Genomic DNA, 14449 nt, shown 5'->3' with positions numbered 1-14449 from the left:
CTGCCTTCTCCCTCCTACTTTCCTCAAACCCATACTCCAACTCTTAGCTTCTGCTTTCCATCACCATGGCCCTGTTCTCAGTGCTTTCCTGTCCTCCTCGAAGGGAATTTTCCCTACATTCATCCCATAAATCTAACCAGTCTCCTTTTTCTTTTCCATGCTTTCTCCCTCTTCCATAACCCAGCTCATGGGTGTTTTTGAGCCAAACCACTCCACGGTAGGGAACCATTTGGTTTACTCCTCTTCTCTTCTGGGATCAGATGTGACAGCAATGAACACAACAGAAAAGCTGTCACTAGAAGCAATATACAGAGACTGGACTTCATATCTAATGACTGAGAATCATTTCATGTGTTAATCATTCTTCATTGTTGTTCTTTATCCAAGTTGAAGCTAAATCTTAATCTCCTTAATCCCACTATTTCCATGTGAAAGGTCTCCAGGCAATGTGGGAGATAAACTCTTTTATTTCTCTTAGAAGTTATGTCAAGGAGCACGACGGAAAGATTCGCATAGGCAGGATTTTTTAGCAACAGTCCCCCAGGGTGCAAAAGCTGTGTTCTTTTTTCAAACCTGATTAATTCTGCATCAGTTGGGCACATTACAGGCACCATTTTCCTGAAGTCTACAGTGTATTCCCTAGGCCACAGCTGCTGCTTCTGCCACAACTTGCTATTTCTGGAGTGATTGCATCTGACAAATAGCAATGGGAGAGATTTCAGGAATGACTCAGAGGCAAAGACAATTTCAACTCCAGTTTTACATCCAAGGATCACTGGCTACAGAAATGTGAATGAGTAAGGCTTCTTCCTGTCTTAACGCCCTCTTGGGATATTGATGAATGTCTCCTTTCAGGCCATGGGCACTCCACAGCCCTTCAGTTTTTCTCTGCTCCAGACACAAGGGACAATGACTGCCAAGTCTTCATCACATTTCTTGGGTTTCTCTCCATTTGGTGACAATGAACTGAGTTTGGATGTACCCTTTTGTACCTGGAGGAGCCGTCTGTGCTAGGTGCCACCGTACTGTCCCACTTCTGGGAGTCACCAGAAGTTACTCACTGGCGTTAATCTCCAAGTCTGAATGTCCTGTGACAGCGAACATAATGCTGGGATTTTTGTCAATTTGCTCATCTAGGGGTCACTTATACCTATCATTTATTCCACTATTGGTCCCTTCTGGTGCTTCCACACCGATTTTCATCCATTTTTGCCAAACTCAACATTTCCATTATAACTCCCAACAAATACCAAATGCCTTTTCCTGCTGACAGCAAAATCCCACCTTCAAAATAGGGGAAGCCATTGCCACACAGGAATCTGCACACATGGATGTCAGCTAAACCAGCCAGGTCTGAACCTTGTCCCCTGTCCACTTCAGGCCCACAGAGAGCAAATCTGTGACCAACATACTGTTGTGCCTTCCACCAATCAATTAAAACATGCACAAATAGAGTAAAATGGCATTGCTCAGAAACAGTGCTACTCAGACAGGCAAAGACTTGCTGACCGCTTGATGGTAGCTTAGAAAAGTAACATATATGCTCAGCAGCAAAGTACATCTGAGACATTTCTAACAGTTCCAGCCTCCTGTGGGAAATATTGCAGGATCAGCAAATTCAGGCTATTGGACTTCAAATCCCTCAGCTAGAAACAGCTGTAAGGTTTTAATCGTTATAGTGGATCCGCCAACCAGCACACACTGAGCCAAAGTTGTACGGTCACACTGAGCTGTCCCAAGAGGAACATTTCTCTTAGCTGATAGTGCATCGGTGTAGATTTATCTCGGAGAGGGCTAAGACAGCAACAATCCTCTCTTCCTCCTTCCAGCACCATTTAGCAGACCACACACACTTTCTCTCCCATCCCAGGGAGGTCTGTAAGATGCTATCTATCTCCTCCCTTCAGTCCTGCAGCAACATCCAGTCCTGGCACGGCGCTTCCTCTTACACTCCTCAAAACCAACCCATGTTTCCTTCAGAAACAAATGACCGTGTGTCATCATCAGAGATGCTGGCCAACCTACCAAGGTCAGCATGTGTGGCAATGGTGTGACCATCCTGTGGCTGAAGTGATGAATTAGTGACAGCAAGCAGCCATCCTGGTGAAAATAAGTCCTCAAACACCATCAGGGTAATCAGAACTGAGATTGCTCCCCTTCACCTCCAGTCCCTCCCCCAGCGCTAGCCAAGTTCAGGAAGTTCAGCCAAGTTCAGGATGTAAAGCAGCACATGGCAGATGTCAGTAGAGTTGCTTGCAAGATGCGGTGTTGCTGGGTTGCAGATACAATCCCAGAGCTGGCATAATCCACAAACGATTCAATATGGGTCAGTAGTGCTCAGTTTCCAAAGCACCAAGGTTAAAAATACTGGTGACAGAACATCAAGCAGGGTCAAATACAGGCACAGTAGTGACTCCTCTGCTACCTGCAGGACCTATTGCCCTGCTAATGGAGACTTAGAGAGCCCTTGTCCTTCACTGTGGGTAAAGTTGCCCTGTTATGCTAAGCCTGCTAATTCTCCATCTCCGTTCCTGCTTCTGTAAAGCAAGGAGCATCATCTACATCATGGAATCATAGAATCATTAAGGTTGGAAAAGATGTCTAAGATCATCTGGTCCAACCATCAACCCATCACATTCATGCCCACTAAACAGTGTCCCTCAGTGCCACATCTACACGTTTCTTGAACACCTCCAGGGACAGCGACTCTGCCACTTCCCTGGGCAGCCTGTTCCAGTGCTTCAGAACTCTTTCTGAGAATAATTTTTTCCTAATATCCAATCTGAACCCTCCCCCCAGCACAACTTGAGGCCATTACTTCTCAAACTTAGTATTGCATACTATGGGAAAACAGAGACATGTGTCAGACTGTGCCTGCAATCCTGGCAAACCATGTGGACAGGAGCTCCTATTGCCCCCAGATTTAATTTTCAGAATCTGACTTTATTCCATGCTGAAACAATACTCCAAATGTTTTTGGATTTTTTTCCACAGAGGAAATATTTGTGGCAGGTGATACAGAGGAGAATGAAAGGTAGATTTCTTTTTTCTGCTTGTGGCTCAGTATTGATGTCCTAACTTTGTACTAAAACACCATTATTTCACAAGTTGCAGTCTCTCAGATGTACCCCAGGGGTACAATCTTCCTATCAGTTCGTGCATTGCTGTCTGATCAGGATGCTCTGTGGATCCAAGCAGTGACACACACAAAGCTGTAGTACAGAGTTGGAATTTCAGCTGGGAAACCATTAAGGTGAACATGACAATTGCCACCCTTATTTGAGTTTTGAGCATCGTCTCTCTGATACACTGCACTGCCAACCCTTGACCACTACCTCTGTCTCTAATTCTTATGCACTCCAAATATTCCTTATATTCCTGTTACAACTCCCAAACCTGGAAATTACACATATGTGCATCTCTTCCACTTCTACAATTTGCCCATTCTGTGACTTATTCTGTGTTCAGGAATAACCTTGGGTATCTTTGCAGACAGATGTGCAGCAGGTCACTCTCACCATTTTTCTATAGTCTGACTCAGGCTAAGCCTTCACTTTGTAGCCTTCTGAAAGTAATATCAGAAGGACTAATAGTAGAAATGATAATTAATCTGTTAGAGGATCAAGAGTAGTTACCTGTATATTTGAATACCTGCTATTACTGTCATCATTGTGATATCAATAATAGTATGATAGTAATTGTTGTTATTCTTCTGGCAATTAGAAGAGTAATTTTGTTACTACTATTATTTTATGTTGGTGTCATTGACCTGCAACCCTGAAGCACCTCTGAGGTGATCCTAGAGGTCTTTTCCAACCTTAATGACTCTATGATTCTCTATGAGGTGGGGACACGAGATGGTGTTGTCAGCACACAGGCATGAGCAAACAGGAGCCGGCCTGCCAGCTGAGGAGTCAGGTGATCCAGAGGCGTTCCCCATCTCCACCACAACCTCCCTACGTGACCTCAAAGGAAGCATCTGGAAAGCCACTGGGGAAAGGAGGCAGCTGCAGGTTTGTGACTCTTAATTGTGTGTGTCTCCATGGGCGTAGGTGACTGATTTCACGTTACAGCCACCAGGGACCAAACCAGCACTGCCCAGTGGAGGCTAAGAAGCAATTTAACTGGCCCAATTTTCATCTAACCCATGTGCCTAAACGCCACAGACACATGCATCTTCTATAGAATCATAGAATCACAGATACATTAAAGTTGGAAAAGACCACTAAAATCATCTAATCCAACCATCAGCCCTTCCCCACCATGCCCACTAAACCATGTCCCTCAGTGCCACATCTACCCTTTTCCTGAAAACCTTCAGGGATGGTGACTACACCTTTCACCACCATCTTTCTGCAGTGCCATAGGGTTTGAATGTTGGGTGGTCGTCTGTGGAGGCAAGAGCTGGGCTCAGTGATCTTTGTAGGTCTCAACTCAGGTTTTTCTATGATTCTCTAAGAGCCATGAGAGCTATGTAAGAAGGACAAAACACAAAGCTCCTCCCTGTTAATACTGGTGAATACTTGCTAGATGGAGTTTGTGATTTCTTCCTCCTGGCCAAGGGCCATGAGGAGGGCTCTGCATTGCCCTGTTTAATCATTTACACCAGAGAAAAGTTGAGGTGGAACAAATACCATTTTCCCAAGATCTCAGTGCCATGGAAGGTGAAACATTGCCAGGAACCCCAGCCTTCCTATCCAACCTCTGCAGCCCCAATTGGACCCAGGGACTCCCACCAGGACAAAGCCTTCCTAGAGGACTGGGTGATGTGGAAGAGTCCACAGCCACCACAAATTTCCCAAATAACACCATCACTGTGCCTACGTGACTCACACCCAGTTCCTCACTCTCCTCACCCCAGGAGAAATTAACTCTTTCCCACCCACAGCATCACACCCAAGGAGCCCAGGTGTTACCTAGTGACCTGCTAACAAACATAACCACAAACAAACATGCATCACAATGCTGGCGGGCTCTCTGAGACCCAAAGGGTGTCTGTGGGCAGCCCAGTCTATCCTTTGGGTCAGGAGTAACTCTGCATTCCCCATCCCCATTGCCATGATCTGGGGGCACACATATTTCTGCTGGGTGAGCCCCTGCTCTTGTGCTTTTTGAAGAATTTTGCAGAAGAATTGATAGCACCTCATGTAACACAGTGCAGTACTAACGCTCTGCCACAGTGTTAATCCATCAGTATTTTGTACACATGCAAGAATCAACAGAGGGGTTTGGTCTGAGGAGCACTTTGCAATGTGGTTCCCTCTACACAGTTCAAGGGGCTCAGTGTGTCCCATTCACTGAACAGTGTGCTCACAGCCCCAGAGCCCCAAGCACTGTAAACACAACCGGAATTAGGGCATCAGTAAGACATAAACAGGAAGAGTAAGAGAAATCTGTGTGTCACCGATGGGAGGGCCTTGTTTCCAAAGAAACTGGGTGGATCCTCAAACCACAGAGAGCAGGGTTGGGAAGGAGGTTAAGAGGTGACCTCCTCCTTCCCTCTGCCCCAAGGCAAGAGCAAGTGTGCCTGAACAGGTCCTTGCTTCTCTCATTTTTATCTGCCCTTGAAACATCCCGGTTCACAACATTAGCTGTCTCCAGCTCTGCTATGTCTCTGCCTTTGTTTCCCTACCTGTAAAAGGTGAAATGACCAGAACAAGAGGATCCATTGCTGGATTATGGGAGAGGAAGTGGGGAGAGGAACCTTTGGCTAATGATTTGCAAACATTTGGTGAAAAGCAAGAAATAAGCAGAGAACATAGTGTACTTCAGAGTGTTCACACCTGCTGGTGTTGGTTTGATACAGCTACAAAACAATATCAGCCTTATGTAAGATGGTCCAGGTGTGCACACAAGAGCATGTTTAGTTCTTCGTGTGCTCCTCCAAGCATAAGATGAGTGTTTGCTTTGCAGAGCAGTTCCCAGCGCAGGAACTGCGACTAGATTTCCTAGGGACATCATGTACATCCTTCTAACTGCAGGCTGAAACACACTTTGTGTGTTTTTTATTATACTGGGCATGGAAAATGGTGCATATCACAGTGCTGGACTTCCTTAAAAAGGTCAACATTTGGTCAGTTGGGCCAGTATCCTACTTCAGCAAGGAGAATGGCACAAAGGTTATTAATTTAGTTCTACGCAGCATATTTATGATGCTTATGTGAGAACTGGATTGCAAATACATTCAAATGTGTGTTTGAAAAAGGGCAACAGTTTTATGGCACTAACTGTAATACCCTCAAGCTTTGAACTCTATTACTTTGGAAGCCCTTATGGGCTTCCAAATGTGCTGAATTTCAGGTCCAGACCAACATCAATCCATCATATGTTGCTGTGTTTAGCTCTGAAGCCACTGCTCCAGTCAGTAGAAAACTAAACCTGTGTCATTAAATCATCTCACAGCTCTCTGGGGGGCAGTTAAGATTCAGGATGGCCTCTAGGTATTACTGTGCAATTTAGCTATGTTTAAATCCCCCTAGCTGAGAAATATGATGAAAATGTATCTAGGAGACCAATGATCAGATATACAGCTTCTATTCTTGACAGATGTTCAAGCCCAACTTTCCACTGACAGCAATTACTGAAAACTTGGCCTCATGATTTATCCAAGGCTCTTAAGAGCTTAATATTTGCTGTTCTTCCGGCACAGAAATGCAAAGTTTAAATATAAAACCTGCCTTGAAAAGTTCTGTGCTATCCAATCAGCCAGTAAATTTCTTACAGATGATAACGCACTGATCCTGGCATAATCCAATGTTTCATAAATGTCTTAAAAGATTAAGGCAGCATTTTCTGCCCAAGTGACAGAGGAGATTCACATCTCTGCAGAGTAAACACTGGCAACAGTATTGCATAAGAGCCAGCAATTTTGCTAAAATTCTCCTCTGTGCTTCCTTACAAGGGCAATTACATAATCAGAAACCTTCATCTATCAAAAGCAATCCTACTCATTAAACAAGATGCTCTAGTAAATGCACAAGCACATATCGAATAGGAAGGAAGGGAAGCTGAGCTGCATTGCCTGACTGACCTGTAAAGAGCATTTAACTTCTTAATGACTCAGCTTTGCTTGTTTTTCTCTTTTGTTCAATATCCAGCTGCAGTGCTGGGAGCATGAGTCTGGTAGTACGAACATCCCTTGAGCCTCTAACTTGCAAGGCTCTGTGCTTAGAGTACATAGAATGATAGACTCATAGAATCATTAAGGATGGAAAAGACCACTAAGACCATTCAGCCCAGCCATCAACCCATCCCCACCATGACCACTAACCATGGCCCTCAGTGCCACATCTACAAGTCTCTTAAACACCTCCAGGGACAGTGACTCCATCGCCTCCCTGGACAGCTTGTTCCAGTGCATTACCACTCCTTCTGGGAAGAAATTTTTCCTAATATCCAAGATGAACCTCACCTGGCATAAACTGAGGCCATTATCTCTCATCCTATGACTAGTTCCTGAGAGAAGAGTCCAACCCCCACCTCGCACGTCCAATTCTTTGTAAAAGACAAGAATTGTACCTGCAAAAGAGAAAGGGAAGAGAAAGACTCAGTGACTGAAAGATCTGTGGTGCAGAACTATCAAAGAAACCTCACTTTGCTGAACCTTTGAAGAACTAAAGAATCGCTACACACTGTCCTGCTTAACCACACTCCATCAGGGACACATAATCAGAATTATTTGAGTTGGAAGGGACCCTCAAAGGTCATCTAGTCCAACTCCTTTGTAATGAACAGGGACACCTACAACAGGGTGCTCAGAGCCCCGTCCACCCTGACCCTGAATGTCTCCTTGGACAGGGCACCCACCACCTTACTGAGCAACCTGTGCCAGTGCTTCACCACCCTTACTGTAAAAAACTTTCCTTATATCCAATGTAAATCTCCCCTCTTTTAGTTTGAAACCATTTCCCCTTGCTCCATCCCTAAGAGAATTAAAGAGTCTGTCTCCTTCTTAGAGCCCCCCTCTAGATATTTAAAGGCTGCTATTAGGGCTCCCTGGAGCCTTCTGCTGCTCCTTTTGCCAGAGGGTCACTTCATTTCTAGTTTCTTGTCTCAACAGCAGCCAATAGTAACATAAATTAAGGTCAGTGCAGACTGTAGTGGAAGTCTGCACACGATATTGTCATCTACACTCCATGCCATCCATGGAGAGACATCAACTAGGATAAGATCTCCAAGGCATCACTGTTACTCAGGGACCCTGAGGATTCCCATCTGTGTTTGGGATGGGCTTTACAACTCAGTTCTTCTTACTGCCTTGTCATGGTGCATCTGGACAGGGAAATTAAGGGAAAGAAGTGCGCGATTTATCACATGCAGTCTCCTCTAAGGCATCAGAGTGAGGTATGTAATACACTGAAGTACCTTCCCTCAGCAGGAGAGACCTTCCTGGCTGCTGCTAAAGAAAGAGCAGGAAAAAACATTTTCCTGCTGAAATCTGGCAAGCTAACAGCACAGAGAGGGCATTTTTGGCAGAGTTCCTCTAAGAGAGAAGAAGATAACAGGATAAGTGGATGAAGGCAAGTGGGAAGCAAAGAGAAGGAGACTGGAACAGCGAAGTCACTGGGGGAGGAGATCAGAGTCTGTGAGACAGATCAGGACAGAGTTATGGGCTGGAAAGGGAAATAAGCACAGGGAGGAAGAGCTGAAGCAAGGAAGCTGAAGCAAAAACATGAAACCCAATGCTTTCACTCAGACCTTAATTTCTGAAAAGGTCCCACATTATGTTCAGGCTGATCCAGTAGTGATCTGAAAGTCCTATGTTTTCTTTCACCACCATTTCTTTGACTTCCTTTCAGACCCCTTAGGTTTCAAAGCTGAAAGGATGAAACAACCCCATCACCACCACTCACTTAAGCTCAATACTCTCCTCTAGTACAGAAATTCCTGCCTCTGAAGCTGCAGCTGATTCCCCTGAGTAACAAAAAAGTTTTTTACAATAAGGGTAGTGAAACACTGGCACAGGTTGCCCAGAGAGCTGGCAGATGCCCCATCCCTGGAGACATTCAGGATGAGACTGGATGGGGCTCTGATCAACCTGATGTAGCTGTAGGTGTCCCTGGTCATTGCAGGGGAGCTGGACGAGATGGCCTTTAAAGGTCTCTTCTAACTCAAACGATTCTATGATTCTATGATAATTATTTTTTCAGACACTGAAAGTTTTTAAAGAATGGTTTTGGAGATCTTTAGAGACTTCTCTGCAGTAATATGTAGTGCAAGCACAGCACTGTATTTCCATTAGTCAAGGCACTTGAGAGGAGCCTCTATCTAGCAAATGATGTTTGCAAAAGGGGTAGGAATTTTGATATCTCAGACCTCTAGTCCTTTGCCTGACCTGGCTGAAATATGTAATGGATTCAAAGACATGGATGAGGAAAGGGGGAATATTCAGGGGGAACATTCACATTATGAGAAGCCAGAGTATTCACTTTGTATCTCCAGCAAACTGAAATCAGCGTCCTTACCTACTGACTGTGCTATGCAGTAGCTATTTCTTTATCCGTCGACAAAAAGTTCTGAAAAGATGGCTCAGTCATCAGATGTTTTTTTGCCACTTGTAGTTTGTATTTTCAGGAAAAGCTGGGAACACACTGTGAGGAAGAGAGTAAACACAAGGCGATTGTCTGACTAATTTTTTGACATACATTCATACAGGCGGACATGCAGTGAATAGATTCACTGAAAGCATGTTTCAAAGCCAGGCATGAGATTGGTTGCAGAAAACAAAGTTTTTACTGGAAAGCATTAACGCTGGAACTAAAAACCTGTTGTACTTTGCCCATGGGAATGCTGCAGCTTATCTTCCAAACAGTGAGAAAGCAACCTAGACTTGCCAGCAAGCCAGAAAACAGCAGCAGGATTAATTAGTAGAGCTCAAAAAAAGAGAAAGCTGAGGAACAACCAATTCATATCACACTCAGAGGACAGACCTGTTCTAGGAAGCCACTTCTAAATGTTCAAGGATGAGAGGAAACAAGGAAGCAAGGCTTTTAAGATCATTTCATTTTTGCAAATGATGCCCTGCAATTGAGTTTCCATGGGCCATAGGAAGGTAGCACATGGGTTATGGTGGAAAACAGGGGCTCCTTTCCATCCGTCTGAGTCTCAGCAGGGTAAACACGATGCTAGGATGGCAGAAATGTCAGAGTCTGTGCCAATCAGAAATAAAAATACATGGAAAACTGCTGATGTTGCTGCCAAGGAGATTGAAGAGCTGAACTAAGTTAGAGCAGGTCATTTCCAGAGTGCTTGAAAATTGCTTTCCAATTATCCGGTCAAATGAGCGTTCAATAAGCAGAGTCTCCTTCTGGGCCTTCAGGGGAATTCAGACAAGAGGTTTATTCAGCTGCTGGGTGGTGACTAAAACTTTCTGAATCACATGGGGGATAAATTATTGCTGCAAACCAAAGATTGGGCTGGCCTGCAGGGCAGGCTTGGAGGAAACCAGGGTATGAGCTGGGGCAGGGTCCTTCCTGAGCTCACTGGGGAAGCTGATTGCAAGAAGAGGATTTTTTGCTTGGGTTCGTTTTCAGCCAGCTTTCCTATGTGGCTAGGAAATCCCCTTATGCAGTGCCTGTGTATGTCTGTTCCTCTCCCCCTGCCCAATAATTTTCACCTCAGCGCTCACAGAAGTACAAAGAATGGTTGTCCTGTGGATGCTGTGAAAATGGATGGGCAAAGAGAGCACTGTGCTTGGGATCAAAAGGGTTCAGCAAAGTGTCACAGTCCCTCCGTCCCCTCTATATTAACAGGGTAGAGGACCAGTCTCTGTAGAAAAGCTGGAGGATACCCACCCTCAAACACACATCAGGTTGTGGAGATGGGCAGGAGATGGAGGCCATTCCCATCCTGTAGGTACTCTCTATGCCCACCATCAGCCAGGGCTAAACCTGCACTGAGACCACACTGAACAGACTGTGGCTGTGCACACAGAAGGGGCCTGTAGTCTGGCAGAGGACTGTCAGAGGAGACAGCAAGGCTGGAGACCAAGAGGGCTGGGAGACAGGAGTAAGGTATTAGTAAGGTTAATGACATTTTGTTAGAGGAAGGATTACACAAATAGCATGTACCCATGGCACAAAGAGGAGCAAGACAGCAAGATCCCAGAATATCTGTGTGCACCATCTCAGGACACCTGGGCTGGGAGACAAAGGCCATTGTGTAAATCCTGGTAGCTCACTGACAGGATGGAGAGAGTCATCACTGGCAGATCCTCCAGGGGAGAAAAAGAATGCATATAAAACCAGCAAGTTGTCACCCACCTAGGAGGAACCCAGGAGTCTGAACATGACTCAGTAGATAGCATCCCTTGCATCCATGGCGTTGCAGGAAATCCTGGACAGACAGGTTGGATACAGATGTTTCAGCGCTGAACTGGTGCGTATGCATTTCTTGGTGCTCATAGAATTGTAGAATTGTTTGAGCTGGAAGGGACCTTTAAAGGTCATCTAGTCCAACTCCCCTGCAATGAACAGGGATCATCTACAGCTACATCAGGGTGCTCAGAGCTCAGTTCAGTCTGACCTTGAATGTTTCCAAGGACGACACCTTCCTGTAGTAGTTCTCTATCTCTGCAGAGGTACAACTAAATTCCAGAAAACAAACATAGCAAAAGTGTCAATGCAACAAGTCACAAGAGTTTTTCATGTTTGGTTTTAAAATTAAACCACCTTCCTCTCTACAAGCTCTCATATTGTGCATTACAGCATTGTCACAAGACCATTTCCTACAGCCACAACTAGCATTTGCTTCTTCATCTTCTCCCTGAGCACTGTGGGCAAGCGAATGACTGCCTTCTCTACAGCCTCCTCATAAACAGCAGAAGACAGAATTTACACACCCCTGAGCATCTGCTTTTCTCAAATGGTCAAACCCACCTCCCTCAGCCTCTTCTCGTATGTCTTGTGCACTCCACTGGACTTGAAGCACTTTGTTGGTCTCTCTTTACTGGAAGACCCAGAACTGAACACAGTGTTCCAGGTTCAGGTTGGATATTAGGAAAAAATTCTTCTCAGAAAGAGTGGTCAAGCATTGGAACACACTGTCCAGGGAGGTGATGGAGTCACTGTCCCTGGAGGTGTTTGAGAAAAGGTTAGATGTGGCACTAGGGGACATGGTTTAGTGGGCATGGTGGTGATGGGTCAGTGATTGGACTAGATGATCTTAGTGGTCTTTTCTAACCTGAATGATTCTATGATTCTGATTCTATGAAATAGAGGAGAATCATCACTTCCCTCAGCCTGCTGGCTTTGCAAGGCATGTGCTGGCACATGTCTGCTTCTTGCAAGAGAACACCAACTACCATTAAGTCCAGCAATGGATGAATCAAAGCCACCTCAGAAGAGCCAGATAGTCCTGCTTTCCCTCCCTGTAACACATCTTTGGAAATCTCATCTGAGAATGAGCCTATGGATACATCTTGTTACATGACAGACATCTGGCTTTGAGCAACAAGAACAAGCATTTGCACCTTTGACAGAAAAGCTTTATGTATTTGTTGCTGTGAACTAGCATTCCTTACTCCATTCTGATTTCTGTGTCCACACCACCCTGCCTGACAAATTGTCTCCCGCAACTTTATGTCTGCTGAGCAAAACAGATTAGGAGCAAACGTAGGAGAAATGAACAATAGATGGCTCCTGCCAGCTTGGATATGAAAGGGTGCATTTAAATCATTAAGAAAATATGACTTTGTTGTTGTTGTTGCTCCAAAGCAGGAGCCCAGATCAGATTTTAATTACTTCCTCACCCCTACAGGCTCCATTAGCATGTTATTCCCTGGCTGACAGAGCTTGTCATAGTCCAGAAGTGAGAGCTGTGAGACAGGACGCCTGGGTTGCCTCCTGAAGTCTGCCCCTGACCTGCTGTGGGAAACGCATCTCAGCCCGGCTCCTGATGGGTTGTGTTTGCACATTTCGAGACTGAGTCTGCCCGAGCAGTGGTTTTGTGCAGCATGCGTCACTGCAGCTGTGGTTTCCACTGAACTTATCATTATGGCACTATAATGCTTCCTTGTCTTATAGAAGTGTCAGGAAGATTAGTTGATGTTTGCTCAGCGCTGGACAGATGCGAGGAGAGGGGAAAGGTCCCCTGCCAGCTCTTCCTTCTCACTGAACAAATGTAATTCTCTCTCATGATGTTTTCAAGCTCTGCCAGGATCCCTCTGCTTGCCTTTACCTCCTCCCCCATTGCGGCCCTTGCACACCAAGGTCTCAGAGCACAGCTTCTCCACTCAACACAGCAGGGACTTTCTCACAGGAGACATCAAAGCTCTTAAAAAAATGTTCCTCTTTTTCAGATTCACTCTGGACAAACTGGAAAGCATCCTTGTCCTCAAACAGCATGGATCAGTGTCAGGGGAGGGTCAGGTGGGTGTTAGGAAAAAGTTCTTCACCAGCAGGCAGTGGGCACGAAACAGGCTCCCCAGGGCAGTGGGCATGGCCCCAAGATTCTGGAGCTCAAGGAGCATTTGGGCAACACTCTCAGATGTAGCATTTGATTTTTGGGTGGTCCTGTGCAGAGCCAAGAATTGGACTCGTGACAATCCTCATGAGCCCCTTCTAATTCAGCATTTTCTTTGATGCTGCGATTATAGGATCTCTAAGTTTGTTCCCATGTCCTACACTATGCCAATATCTGCTTCTTCCCACCTTGCCCTGATCTCCTTCACTTTGTGTTTCTCCTCACTCTAATCCTTTCTCTACATGGCCCAAGAAGACAATGCACTGCTCTGCTCCAAGCTGCCTCTCGAAGTAAAATGTGCCCATTAAATGTGTCAGGTTGGATATCAGGAAGAATTTCTTCTCAGAAAGAGTGGTGAGGCATTGGAGCAGGCTGCCCAGGGAGGTGGTAGAGTCACCGTCCCTGGAGGTGTTCAAGAAATGTGGAGATATGGCACTAAGGGATATGGTTTAGTGGGTATGGTTGTGATGGGTTGACAGTTGGACTAGATGATCTTATCGGTCTTTCCAACCTTAATGATTCTATGATTCTGTAATTCTATGATTTTCCCAGATTGACACTGTCACAGTGCAGTTTTAATGAGACCCATGGGTACAATCCACCACAAATGCAGAAAAGAAGCAGCCAAGCATCTTCAGGAATGTGCTGAATTATCACTCAAGGAACAAAAGAAAAAATCTCTCCCTTTTTGCTGCCTGGAGAGCAAATGTTGCAATGAATTCATCCCCCAGGAAAGAGAGACAGGTTAGTTCTGAATTAGCTTTGCTTTCCCATGCAGCCCAATGCCCGCAAAAATCTGTGTTGCTCCCAGCTGAACCTGCTGATACTGGGGCTGTGGCAGATCTCTGGGGCTCTGCTTTGTCAGCCCAGCACAGCTGCAGAGCAGGGACACCCCAACAGCAGAGGGTAGGAGTGGGGAACAAAATCATAAGCATCACTTTAGGAGAGCAGAACACACCTGGCTGCATTGGGGAAAAGGGGCGGAATA

At 45.4% G+C, this 14449-nt stretch overlaps 1 long non-coding RNA gene across 1 annotated transcript; it reads left to right on the top strand.

The window, feature by feature from the left end:
• LOC110395081 lies at positions 2775-14181 on the top strand. Its single transcript, XR_002436142.1, has 3 exons — positions 2775-5088; positions 13298-13367; positions 14014-14181. It is a non-coding gene; the product is annotated as an uncharacterized LOC110395081 (long non-coding RNA).

The sequence above is a fragment of the Numida meleagris genome, chromosome 2, assembly GCF_002078875.1.
Source record: "Numida meleagris isolate 19003 breed g44 Domestic line chromosome 2, NumMel1.0, whole genome shotgun sequence".
Classification (NCBI taxonomy): Eukaryota; Metazoa; Chordata; class Aves; order Galliformes; family Numididae; genus Numida; species Numida meleagris.
The sequence above is the reverse complement of the archived record's forward strand: the minus strand, read 5'-3'. Positions and strand labels throughout refer to the sequence as shown.